The sequence below is a fragment of the Rattus norvegicus genome, chromosome 17 (assembly GCF_021556685.1).
Source record: "Rattus norvegicus strain SHRSP/BbbUtx chromosome 17, alternate assembly SHRSP_T2T, whole genome shotgun sequence".
NCBI lineage: Eukaryota > Metazoa > Chordata > Mammalia > Rodentia > Muridae > Rattus > Rattus norvegicus.
Window position 1 is genome coordinate 38,537,922 of NC_141550.1, and position 13,279 is coordinate 38,551,200.

The window sequence follows — 13,279 nt, forward strand, 5'->3', positions numbered from 1 at the left end:
GCAGTATGGTTGCCCTACTAAGAATGTTTCTCGTTTTGGCCCCCAGAGTTCACTGAACAGAGGAAAATTATAGGTTTTTCTTTCCTGTAGCAAATCATTTTGTAGCTTATTTATATTATAATTGTATTATATGTTTATTAGACTCAAGAAAAATCACTAATTTTGATATTTTAATTCAAATCAAATATATTCCACTCACACTGATTATCTAAATTACAGGACTTAAATTTTACTGCATTCAATTTGAGTATATTTTAATAACATTATTTATACAAGGAAAAGTAAAAAACGTGATGTTTTCCGCATACTGATGGTAAGATCCTGTTGCTGAAGACAAAGACTACAGAACTCACTGAACACAGAGAAGCTGAGCTCATGCGTATCTCGAACCTTCACCCTTACTGATTAGTGTTCATGGTACTAGAATTTATCCTGCATGCTACTACAAGAAAACAGTAAGCATCATCCAGCTATAAAACTTCTGAATATGGTGTCCTGTTTGCATGATACACTGGTGCAAAAATATGCAAGTTATCAACCACTATCCGATTGGACTAAAGGCCCAGTTCATGAGATGGAGCCCATGTATAATACTACTCAGGAAGCCAAGAACTGGAGACTAGATAGTTAGTTCATGGACATACTGGAAAATCAAACACTCCTTTTCTTATAACAGATTATACCAATAAAAGGACTCCTACTGACAGCTGTGCTCATAGGTTACTCTCAACCAGTATCAGAGAAACGTTCTCCTTTGGTGATTTGAATGTTTGGTCCCCATAGATTCATGTGTTTGAATGCTTGGCCCATAGGGAGTGGCACTGTTAGGAGGTGTGGCCTTATTGGAGTAAGTATGCCTTGCTGGAGGAAGTGTGTCACTGTGGGAATGGGCTCCGGGGTCTCACAGTTCTCAAGCTCTATGCAGTGTGGAAGATTCTCCTCATAAAGGCCTTAACATCAAAGTGGAGAACACTTAGCTCCTCTAGTACCATGTCTTCCTTGGATGTAATCATGCTTCTGCCATGATGATAATGGACTAAAAACTTAAACTATAAGCCACCCCAACTAAATCTCTGTCTTCATAAGACTTTTCTTGGTCATGCTGTCTCTTTACACCAATAAAACCCTAAGCAAGACACTCCTGCAGTAGATATAACAAATCCAGAGACCCATAAATGGAAGATGGACACAAAGTGAGAACCTTGGAATATTCAGTCCTTAATGCTATAGCTATATCAATCCCTCCCTCAGGGCCTAGTCAACTTTGAGGAAGAGAAAATAGAAGTATTTTAAGAGCCAAAGGAGGATGGATGATACTAGGGAAAAAATGTCTTCTGGACAAATTGGTGTGACACATGTATGGACTCAAAGAGACTATGGTAACTTGTATAAAACCTGCATAGGTTCAAACTAGATCAGGTCCCACAGCTGAGATGGGGAAGAGAGAACATGAGTTCCCAGCCCTAACCAAGAAGCTATCTTTAACTGACTTTGCTTGCAAAGGTAAAACTTAGGGTTCTATAATAAAGCCTCACTGGGTATATTAATCACACTTATCGGTGACCCCATGTCTTGTTGTGTTAGTAGATGGCTAACACAAAACAAACTCAAGAGTGTTTTGGAGGGGTGTGTGTGTGTGTGTGTGTGTGTGTGTGTGTGTGTGTATGTGTGTGTGTGTATGTGTGTGTGTGTGTGTGTGTGTATGTGGTATGTCTGTCTTGCACTTGCACATATTTCCTATGCATTTACATTTACTCTCTTTGTTAATTTCGTGCCCTAATCTTGTTTGTTTATACTGTTTTTCTTTTTAGCCTGTATGTTTTATAAAAAGAGAGAACAGGAAAGACTGTAGATTTGGGTAGGTGGGGCAGTGGAGAAGATCTAGGAAGACTTGGGAGAGGGAACCTATGATCAGAGTATATTTTATGAAAAAATCAATAAAACCTAAAATTATTAAAAGTTTAAAAGAAAACATTTTCTATTACTTCTAAGTTTTTTCTAAGTAAATCAAAAATTGTTGTTATATAAGAATGTCAAACCTGTAAATATAACATTTAAAAATAAGGAACCACTGTGTACCTTATGTACCAGTGTACAATTCTAGGAAACCACTGGGAAAAGCACTGAATCTGGGGACTGGATGTCCAGATGAGGGTGGTTCATCAGGTTCCCAAGAGCCGGGGAACTCTAGTGAGTACAGCTGAGTCTATGTGAACTAACCTTGGCAGGACACATTAGCAAAACAAAGTATGGACTCAAAATAGAGCTGTGCACTCTGGCTACATGCTTATGAAGGCAGGCAGCAGATAAGGCAAGACCTGTGATTGGACAGTGAAAAAGTAAAGCTGGCACAGAATTTTGGAGAGAGGACAAAGAGAGGAAAAAGGAGAAGAACCAAGATGGAGGCAGAGAAGGACAACTGAGATCTGTGTGGCCTTAAATGGCCACAGGTAGCTATGAAAATCCCTTAAGGAATGGATTATTACAAGACAACTCATCTTATGTAGGTGGGCAGCTTATATCATTATCAATTGGTTGTGGGTTTATTGTGCGGACATTTTGTGAAGTTAGAATTTACTGATATAAATCTGAAAAATAAATTACAAGCCTATTGAGTTTTGTTTTTAACGGGTTACTGAAAGTTGTGACTATAACCACAGAGGGTAGATGCTGGGAATGTGAGCAGAATCCATGGCAAGAAAGCAGTGAAATGGGCGAACTCTGTAAGGAACTGGTATGGCAGCGACCTGCCTTGGGAACTAGATAGATGGTGAGATCACTGCAGGGCCTAGAGAGTAGCCAGTGGCAAGGAGGATTGGGAATTGGAAACATAATGAGTTGGGTGAAGACCTTTGATTTAATATTTATTGCAACATAGAGTCTGGGGAAAGATGAAAGTATGAATGAGATAATCAACATATAGAATCCAAATAGACAGCACTATGATGTTAGATAGCAGGATTCCCATTTATAGAGAGCATGCTCACTACAAAATAGGCACTCCCGGCAGGTACTGTGATTGGAGGCTATCTCTATGTTTTCCACCAGTTCTTATTTAAGGAACTATAGAGGAAATGAAGGAAATGAAGGAAAACTACAGCTTAATATGGATTAACCTTTGGACTCAAAGATTTTATTCGTCAGGTAAAGTTAATCCTCATTTTTATATTCTCTGTCACACAGTTGTGGGAATTAAATACAAATTTGTATGTGGTCCTGAGTGTGGGAATAAATCTGTGTCAAATGAACTAAGTAAGGTGACATAAAGAAGTATTTAGCACAGTGCCTGGAACCATCATAAATATTATTGCACTTCCTAACTGCCCCTATATAGACCTGACTCAAAATTAGAATTCATTACATTCAGTGAAATCATGTGTATCGGGCTTATAAAACTTATTATCTGAGGCATAATTAATCAAGCATATCAAATTAGCTCATGAGTATTTGCTGAGCTTGTACAGCACAGGAGGCTCTGATTTCGATGTTAAATCATACTGTGTGTTTGAAAGTCTCAATGTGGATGATTCTAGGTCAGATGTCTAGGAAGAGAGTGAATTATTTTGGTATTTTAAGCGTGAATGAACTTGTGTATTAGTTATTGTTTCCATTTGAGGGTGGATAACTATTGACTATTGGTATATCAGATCAAACCTTTTCCTGGTATGTGTATTATACCCAAAAATACATGGATGATAAGGTTTATCATCTATATCCAATACAAGTTAAAACAGGGAATCAACTTTTTATATTACACTCTAGTTATTTCAAAGTTCTTCATTCTGTGATCTATTCTCTGTATTGTCAAAACTAATTTTACAAAACATATGATCAGACAAAGTAAGTTATTATGAGAGTTAATATTGATTGTCAAGTTGACAAGATCTAGAATTTCCCTAAAAGACAAAACTGTGGATGTACGGTGATGGGTCTCAAGATTGATGCGGAAGACTTGTTTTAGATATATATAGCAATACCTCATGAGCAGGGGTCTACAGTAAATAAAAGGAGCAAAGTGAGCTGGGTAGTTTTCCTTTTTCTCTGTTTCCTAACTGTGTGTGTGCAAAGGGACCAACTGCCTCACCCTCAGAAGTCCTGTCATAAAGTAAACATCTTTGAATTATAAGCCAAAATCAACTTTGTCTTCATTAAGTTGTTTTGTTGGGTATTTATCACAAAAATAACAAAATATGACTAATACAGATAATAAAATATGTACATTTTAAAACTACTGTTATAAGAACTAATGTTTTTACTGCATATCATATATATTCTATATTGGTCTCCATGAGTTTCCCTAACAAAATATTTGAGAGATGACTCCTGTAACAGATATTTATTTCTCACAGTTCCTAAGAATAGAATTCTAGGATCAATGAGTTGACAGGTTTGATTTTTCATAAGGCCTCTGTCTTTAGCTTGAGGATGATATGCTCCAACTGAAGCTTCCTTTGGTGCTGTTGCTGTGTACTAGTATATCTAATGTGTTTCACTTTATGTATCCATTTTCCTGTTTCTAAGTGTCACATGTTTGTGTTTGTCAGTTAGATTGTGTTACTGCTCATCTTAACAAACTTGCTTGAACATCAAATGCCTCTCCAAATGCTCTGGCTTCAAATACAGTTACATTGTGACATTCTGGCATCAAGACTATAAATCAAGAGTTTGGCAGCAGAACCAGCACAAAACTCAGACAATAAAAATTTCATTACATTTACTTTTTTGCAACAGTACTGTAGATAAACTTTCTTTATGCTATCATTAAAAACCCATTATATATCCCTCAATAAATCTCTAAAAATTTTACACTCATCAGTTTGATTATAGTGATACTCTTTTTCTATTTATGTACTGAACATTGTTTGCCTCCTGTGGCTCTAAATACTTTATCTAAATTAAGTCACTTAAGGTTGTGACAGTTCTGTGAGCTAGCTACTGCTATGGTTTCTGTTCTGCTGAGGAATGAGACTAAGTTTTGTCCATTGACTTGCAAAGTGACATAGTTGATGGTTTGGTGGAGGAAATCAGGGTGCAGTCCAAGCTCTTGTTTAACAGCATGCTGGATTCTCAATGCAAGTACTACACATGGTGCTAAGAGTGTGAGAAGGCTTTATCCATTTCCTTACTTTAGACATGGCCTGGGCCATGAATTCATCTCCCCACTACTATTGTTCCACGCCAAGCAGAGATTTGGAAGGCACTTAACAAATGGATGACTTGACATTTGTCCATTTTCACTATTATTTTTATTTGAAGAACATGGAGCTATTAGATAAACAACTTTCTGCAGTGTATATGAAACAAGATTCCAAAGTAGAGGAAACACAAAAGCTAAAAGGAACAGTTTTCTTCAACTTGGAAGCAGGATGCTTAGACACATTTGAGTCAAACTGAATTAAGAGAATGAACACAGTGCTCAAAGTCACTTGGTGAATTGATGACAAATTTAAAAACAAACGAAGTCCTGGAAAGGTGTTCCATTTCTAGACCTCTTATGTTTCATATGTGTGGTTCAGTTGGAATGAAATGACCAACAGAAGTTCATCACTAAATAAACATAGTATTGTGTATTGATTTCCATAAAAGGAGAATCATGACACTCAACTTTTCTTTTGTGCCATTCAGGTTTTTTATTCAATAACATCCAGCTTAAGAGCAATAGAAAGTATTTCAGAAAGGACACAGCAAACTTGTTAACTTGTAAAATGTACAGTTGATTGGGCAAGCTGCTCCTCCGATGTCATCTGTCCAGGTACTGGAAGCAAGAGGACACTGTGCATGGTCCCACTAGCACTCACTTTCGAATTTCAATTCCTTTCTGATTTAGCTCTCATTCGGAAGCCCTAGGGTCTTGGTGTGCTTCCCATTACACTCCATTCCATCTCTGTGTCCTCTCGGGCCACCTGGTTGACACTGTGCATAAATGCGAACTTACATGCTTTATCATGCAATCTTGAGAATCTCAAATTGTCTCTGGTTTTGCCACTTAGAAATCAGACGCAGCCTGGTCAGTCCTTTTGCTCCTTTTTAATTATACCCGTGTAACCTGTGCTAACAGTATTTCCTTCGATCTTTGCAAAAACAGGTAAGAGATCTTATCATACATTTTTTTTTATTTATTTATTTATTTATTTATTTTTTTTTTTTATTAACTTGAGTATTTCTTATATACATTTCGAGTGTTATTCCCTTTCCCGGTTTCCGGGCAAACATCCCCCTCCCCCCTCCCCTTCTTTATGGGTGTTCCCCTCCCAACCCTCCCCCCATTGCCGCCCTCCCCCCATAGACTAGTTCACTGGGGGTTCAGTCTTAGCAGGACCCAGAGCTTCCCCTTCCACTGGTGCTCTTACTAGGATATTCATTGCTACCTATGGGGTCAGAGTCCAGGGTCAGTCCATGTATAGTCTTTAGGTAGTGGCTTAGTCCCTGGAAGCTCTGGTTGCTTGGCATTGTTGTACTTTTGGGGTCTCGAGTCCCTTCAAGCTCTTCCAGTTCTTTCTCTGATTCCTTCAATAGGGGACCTATTCTCAGTTCAGTGGTTTGCTGCTGGCATTCGCCTCTATATTTGCTGTATTCTGGCTGTGTCTCTCAGGAGCGATCTACATCCGGCTCCTGTCGGTCTGCACTTCTTTGCTTCATCCATCTTGTCTAATTGGGTGGCTGTATATGTATGGGCCACATGTGGGGCAGGCTCTGAATGGGTGTTCCTTCAGTCTCTGTTTTAATCTTTGCCTCTCCCTTCCCTGCCAAGGGTATTCTTTTTCCTCATTTAAAGAAGGAGTGAAGCATTCACATTTTGATCATCCGTCTTGAGTTTCGTTTGTTCTAGGGATCTAGGGTAATTCAAGCATTTGGGCTAATAGCCACTTATCAATGAGTGCATACCATGTATGTCTTTCTGTGATTGGGTTAGCTCACTCAGGATGATATTTTCCAGTTCCAACCATTTGCCTACGAATTTCATAAACTCGTTGTTTTTGATAGCTGAGTAATATTCCATTGTGTAGATGTACCACATTTTCTGTATCCATTCCTCTGTTGAAGGGCATCTGGGTTCTTTCCATTTTCTGGCTATTATAAATAAGGCTGCGATGAACATAGTGGAGCACGTGTCTCTTTTATATGTTGACGCATCTTTTGGGTATATGCCCAAGAGAGGTATAGCTGGATCCTCAGGCAGTTCAATGACCAATTTTCTGAGGAACCTCCAGACTGATTTCCAGAATGGTTTTACCAGTCTGCAATCCCACCAACAATGGAGGAGTGTTCCTCTTTCTCCACATCCTCGCCAGCATCTGCTGTCACCTGAGTTTTTGATCTTAGCCAATCGCACTGGTGTGAGGTGAAATCTCAGGGTTGTTTTGATTTGCATTTCCCTTATGACTAAAGATGTTGAACATTTCTTTAGGTGTTTCTCAGCCATTCGGCATTCCTCAGCTGTGAATTCTTTGTTTAGCTCTGAACCCCATTTTTTAATAGGGTTATTTGTTTCCCTGCGGTCTAACTTCTTGAGTTCTTTGTATATTTTGGATATAAGGCCTCTATCTGTTGTAGGATTGGTAAAGATCTTTTCCCAATCTGTTGGTTGCCGTTTTGTCCTAACCACAGTGTCCTTTGCCTTACAGAAGCTTTGCAGTTTTATGAGATCCCATTTGTCGATTCTTGATCTTAGAGCATAAGCCATTGGTGTTTTGTTCAGGAAATTTTTTCCAGTGCCCATGAGTTCCAGATGCTTCCCTAGTTTTTCTTCTATTAGTTTGAGTGTGTCTGGTTTGATGTGGAGGTCCTTGATCCACTTGGACTTAAGCTTTGTACAGGGTGATAAGCATGGATCGATCTGCATTCTTCTACATGTTGCCCTCCAGTTGAACCAGCACCATTTGCTGAAAATGCTATCTTTTTTCCATTGGATGGTTTTGGCTCCTTTGTCAAAAATCAAGTGACCATAGGTGTGTGGGTTCATTTCTGGGTCTTCAATTCTATTCCATTGGTCTATCTGTCTGTCTCTGTACCAATACCATGCAGTTTTTATCACTATTGCTCTGTAATACTGCTTGAGTTCAGGGATAGTGATTCCCCCTGAAGTCCTTTTATTGTTGAGGATAGCTTTAGCTATCCTGGGTTTTTTGTTATTCCAGATGAATTTGCAAATTGTTCTGTCTAACTCTTTGAAGAATTGGATTGGTATTTTGATGGGGATTGCATTGAATCTGTAGATTGCTTTTGGTAAAATGGCCATTTTTACTATATTAATCCTGCCAATCCATGAGCATGGGAGATCTTTCCATCTTCTGAGGTCTTCTTCAATTTCTTTCCTCAGTGTCTTGAAGTTCTTATTGTACAGATCTTTTACTTGCTTGGTTAAAGTCACAACGAGGTACTTTATATTATTTGGGTCTATTATGAAGGGTGTCGTTTCCCTAATTTCTTTCTCGGCTTGTTTCTCTTTTGTATAGAGGAAGGCAACTGATTTATTTGAGTTAATTTTATACCCAGCCACTTTGCTGAAGTTGTTTATCAGCTTTAGTAGTTCTCTGGTGGAACTTTTGGGATCACTTAAATATACTATCATGTCATCTGCAAATAGTGATATTTTGACCTCTTCTTTTCCGATCTGTATCCCTTTGATCTCCTTTTGTTGTCTGATTGCTCTGGCTAGAACTTCAAGAACTATATTGAATAAGTAGGGAGAGAGTGGGCAGCCTTGTCTAGTCCCTGATTTTAGTGGGATTGCTTCAAGTTTCTCTCCATTTAGTTTAATGTTAGCAACTGGTTTGCTGTATATGGCTTTTACTATGTTTAGGTATGGGCCTTGAATTCCTATTCTTTCTAGGACTTTTATCATGAAGGGGTGTTGAATTTTGTCAAATGCTTTCTCAGCATCTAATGAAATGATCATGTGGTTCTGTTCTTTCAGTTTGTTTATATAATGGATCACGTTGATGGTTTTCCGTATATTAAACCATCCCTGCATGCCTGGGATGAAGCCTACTTGATCATGGTGGATGATTGTTTTGATGTGCTCTTGAATTCGGTTTGCCAGAATTTTATTGAGTATTTTTGCGTCGATATTCATAAGGGAAATTGGTCTGAAGTTCTCTTTCTTTGTTGTGTCTTTGTGTGGTTTAGGTATAAGAGTAATTGTGGCTTCGTAGAAGGAATTCGGTAGGGCTCCATCTGTTTCAATTTTGTGGAATAGTTTGGATAATATTGGTATGAGGTCTTCTATGAAGGTTTGATAGAATTCTGCACTAAACCCGTCTGGACCTGGGCTCTTTTTGGTTGGGAGACCTTTAATGACTGCTTCTATTTCCTTAGGAGTTATGGGGTTGTTTAACTGGTTTATCTGTTCCTGATTTAACTTCGATACCTGGTATCTGTCTAGGAAATTGTCCATTTCCTGAAGATTTTCAAATTTTGTTGAATATAGGTTTTTATAGTAAGATCTGATGATTTTTTGAATTTCCTCCGAATCTGTAGTTATGTCTCCCTTTTCATTTCTGATTTTGTTAATTTGGACACACTCTCTGTGTCCTCTCGTTAGTCTGGCTAAGGGTTTATCTATCTTGTTGATTTTCTCAAAGAACCAACTTTTGGTTCTGTTGATTCTTTCTATGGTCCTTTTTGTTTCTACTTGGTTGATTTCAGCTCTGAGTTTGATTATTTCCTGCCTTCTACTCCTCCTGGGTGTATTTGCTTCTTTTTGTTCTAGAGCTTTTAGGTGTGCTGTCAAGCTGCTGACATATGCTCTTTCCTGTTTCTTTCTGCAGGCACTCAGCGCTATGAGTTTTCCTCTTAGCACAGCTTTCATTGTGTCCCATAAGTTTGAGTATGTTGTATCTTCATTTTCTTTTTTTTTTTTTCTTTTTTTTTTTTTTTTTTTTCAGAGCTGGGGACTGAACCCAGGGCCTTGCGCTTGCTAGGCAAGCGCTCTACCACTGAGCTAAATCCCCAACCCCTTCATTTTCATTAAATTCTAAAAAGTTTTTAATTTCTTTCTTTATTTCTTCCTTGACCAGGTTATCATTGAGTAGAGCATTGTTCAATTTCCACGTATATGTGGGCATTCTTCCCTTATTATTATTGAAGACCAGTTTTAGGCCGTGGTGGTCCGATAGCACGCATGGGATTATTTCTATCTTTCTGTACCTGTTGAGGCCCGTTTTTTGACCAATTATATGGTCAATTTTGGAGAAAGTACCATGAGGAGCTGAGAAGAAGGTATATCCTTTTGCTTTAGGATAGAATGTTCTATAAATATCCGTTAAGTCCATTTGGCTCATGACTTCTCTTAGTCTGTCGACATCACTGTTTAATTTCTGTTTCCATGATCTGTCCATTGATGAGAGTGGTGTGTTGAAATCTCCCACTATTATTGTGTGAGGTGCAATTTGTGCTTTGAGCTTTAGTAAGGTTTCTTTTACGTATGTAGGTGCCCTTGTATTTGGGGCATAGATATTTAGGATTGAGAGTTCATCTTGGTGGATTTTTCCTTTGATGAATATGAAGTGTCCTTCCTTATCTTTTTTGATGACTTTTAGTTGGAAATTGATTTTATTTGATATTAGAATGGCTACTCCAGCTTGCTTCTTCTGACCATTTGCTTGGAAAGTTGTTTTCCAGCCTTTCACTCTGAGGTAGTGTCTGTCTTTGTCTCTGAGGTGTGTTTCCTGTAGGCAGCAGAATGCAGGGTCCTCGTTGCGTATCCAGTTTGTTAATCTATGTCTTTTTATTGGGGAGTTGAGGCCATTGATATTGAGAGATATTAAGGAATAGTGATTATTGCTTCCCGTTATATTCATATTTGGATGTGAGGTTATGTTTGTGTGCTTTCATTCTCTTTGTTTTGTTGCCAAGACGATTAGTTTCTTGCTTCTTCTAGGGTATAGCTTGCCTCCTTATGTTGGGCTTTACCATTTATTATCCTTTGTAGTGCTGGATTTGTAGAAAGATATTGTGTAAATTTGGTTTTGTCATGGAATATCTTGGTTTCTCCATCAATGTTAATTGAGAGTTTTGCTGGATACAGTAACCTGGGCTGGCATTTGTGTTCTCTTAGTGTCTGTATGACATCAGTCCAGGATCTTCTGGCCTTCATAGTTTCTGGCGAGAAGTCTGGTGTGATTCTGATAGGTCTCCCTTTATATGTTACTTGACCTTTTTCCCTTACTGCTTTTAATATTCTTTCTTTATTTTGTGCGTTTGGTGTTTTGACAATTATGTGACGGGAGGTGTTTCTTTTCTGGTCCAATCTATTTGGAGTTCTGTAGGCTTCTTGTATGTCTATGGGTATCTCTTTTTTTAGGTTAGGGAAGTTTTCTTCTATGATTTTGTTGAAGATATTTACTGGTCCTTTGAGCTGGGAGTCTTCACTCTCTTCTATACCTATTATCCTTAGGTTTGATCTTCTCATTGAGTCCTGGATTTCCTGTATGTTTTGGACCAGTAGCTTTTTCCGCTTTACATTATCTTTGACAGTTGAGTCAATGATTTCTATGGAATCTTCTGCTCCTGAGATTCTCTCTTCCATCTCTTGTATTCTGTTGGTGAAGCTTGTATCTACAGCTCCTTGTCTCTTCTTTTGGTTTTCTATATCCAGGGTTGTTTCCATGTGTTCTTTCTTGATTGCTTCTATTTCCATTTTTAATTCCTTCAACTGTTTGATTGTGTTTTCCTGGAATTCTTTCAGGGATTTTTGCGATTCCTCTCTGTAGGCTTTTACTTGTTTATTAATGTTTTCCTGTGCTTCCCTGAGTGTGTTCATGTCTTTCTTGAAGTCCTCCAGCATCATGATCAAATATGATTTTGAAACTAGATCTTGCTTTTCTGGTGTGTTTGGATATTCCATGTTTGTTTTGGTGGGAGAATTGGGCTCCGATGATGGCATGTAGTCTTGGTTTCTGTTGCTTGGGTTCCTGCGCTTGCCTCTCGCCATCAGATTATCTCTAGTGTTACTTTGTTCTGCTGTTTCTGACAGTGGCTAGACTGTCCTATAAGCCTGTGTGTCAGGAGTGCTGTAGACCTGTTTTCCTTTCTTTCAGTCAGTTATGGGGACAGAGTGTTCTGCTTTCGGGCGTGTAGTTTTTCCTCTCTACAGGTCTTCAGCTGTTCCTGTGGGCCTGTGTCTTGAGGTCACCAGGCAGCTTTCTTGCAGCAGAAAATTTGGTCTTACCTGTGGTCCCGAGGCTCAGGTTTGCTCGTGGGGTGCTGCCCAGGGGCTCTCTGCAGCGGCAGCAACCAGGAAGACCTGTGCCGCCCCTTCCGGGAGCTTCAGTGCACCAGGGTTCCAGATGGTCTTTGGCTTTTTCCTCTGGCGTCCGAGATGTGTGTGCAGGGAGCAGTCTCTTCTGGTTTCCCAGGCTTGTCCGCCTCTCTGAAGGTTTAGCTCTCCCTCCCACGGGATTTGGGTGCAGAGAACTGTTTATCTGGTCTGTTTCCTTCAGGGTCCTGCAGGGTCCTGCCGCTCCTGGGCCCTCCCCCACGGGAGCCCAGAGGCCTTATACAGTTTCCTCTTGGGCCAGGGATGTGGGCAGGGGTGAGCAGTGTTGGTTATCATACATTTTTTAAAAATAATTTCTATATAATAGCAAAAGGGATCTTGCCCCTAATTCTCAACAGATATTTTCAAAATGCATGTCATTAGGTTTATACCTCTACTTCTTAGTAAAATTTTCTATTCATAATACTGAGTCTGTTACATCACTATACTTCATTACGTATACATTAATATTGATTAATTTTACTATAAACAACATAAAAATAGTAATTCTGTATGATATGAAGGCTTATAAAAAACATTAGCTTAGAAAGAAGTTTGAGGCTTTCTGCTGAAAGGTTTTTGTTTTGAGCAACAGACTACTAGAAGCTAAACAAATTAAAAAGCAATGGGCTTTACTCCTCAAGTATAATCCTGTTTCTGGAATGTACCTCTATTTCAATTCTATATGTGAGAGAATCTTCAAAAGCATGAGCTGCTCTTGTCTAAGGTCAACATAACCAATTATGAGCATCTTTTCAGCTTTGAAATTGGGTAATGTGGAAACCCCGGAGAGCCATTATGTGGTGACAGACTGGCTGATGGAATGTACATATGCTCAATGGGTCCCCAAGGGCAAGGTTAGCAGTGAGGAGCCAGGGCAGCCTAACTTCCATTCTGAGGGAAGCCTCTGCTCTCTATTGTGACTTGTGCTTTACCGTCTGAATGGCTACAGTAATATGTGTGTTCATCACTGTGGCAAAAGGATAAAAAGCTTTTCCCATTTTGATAAGAGAACATCCA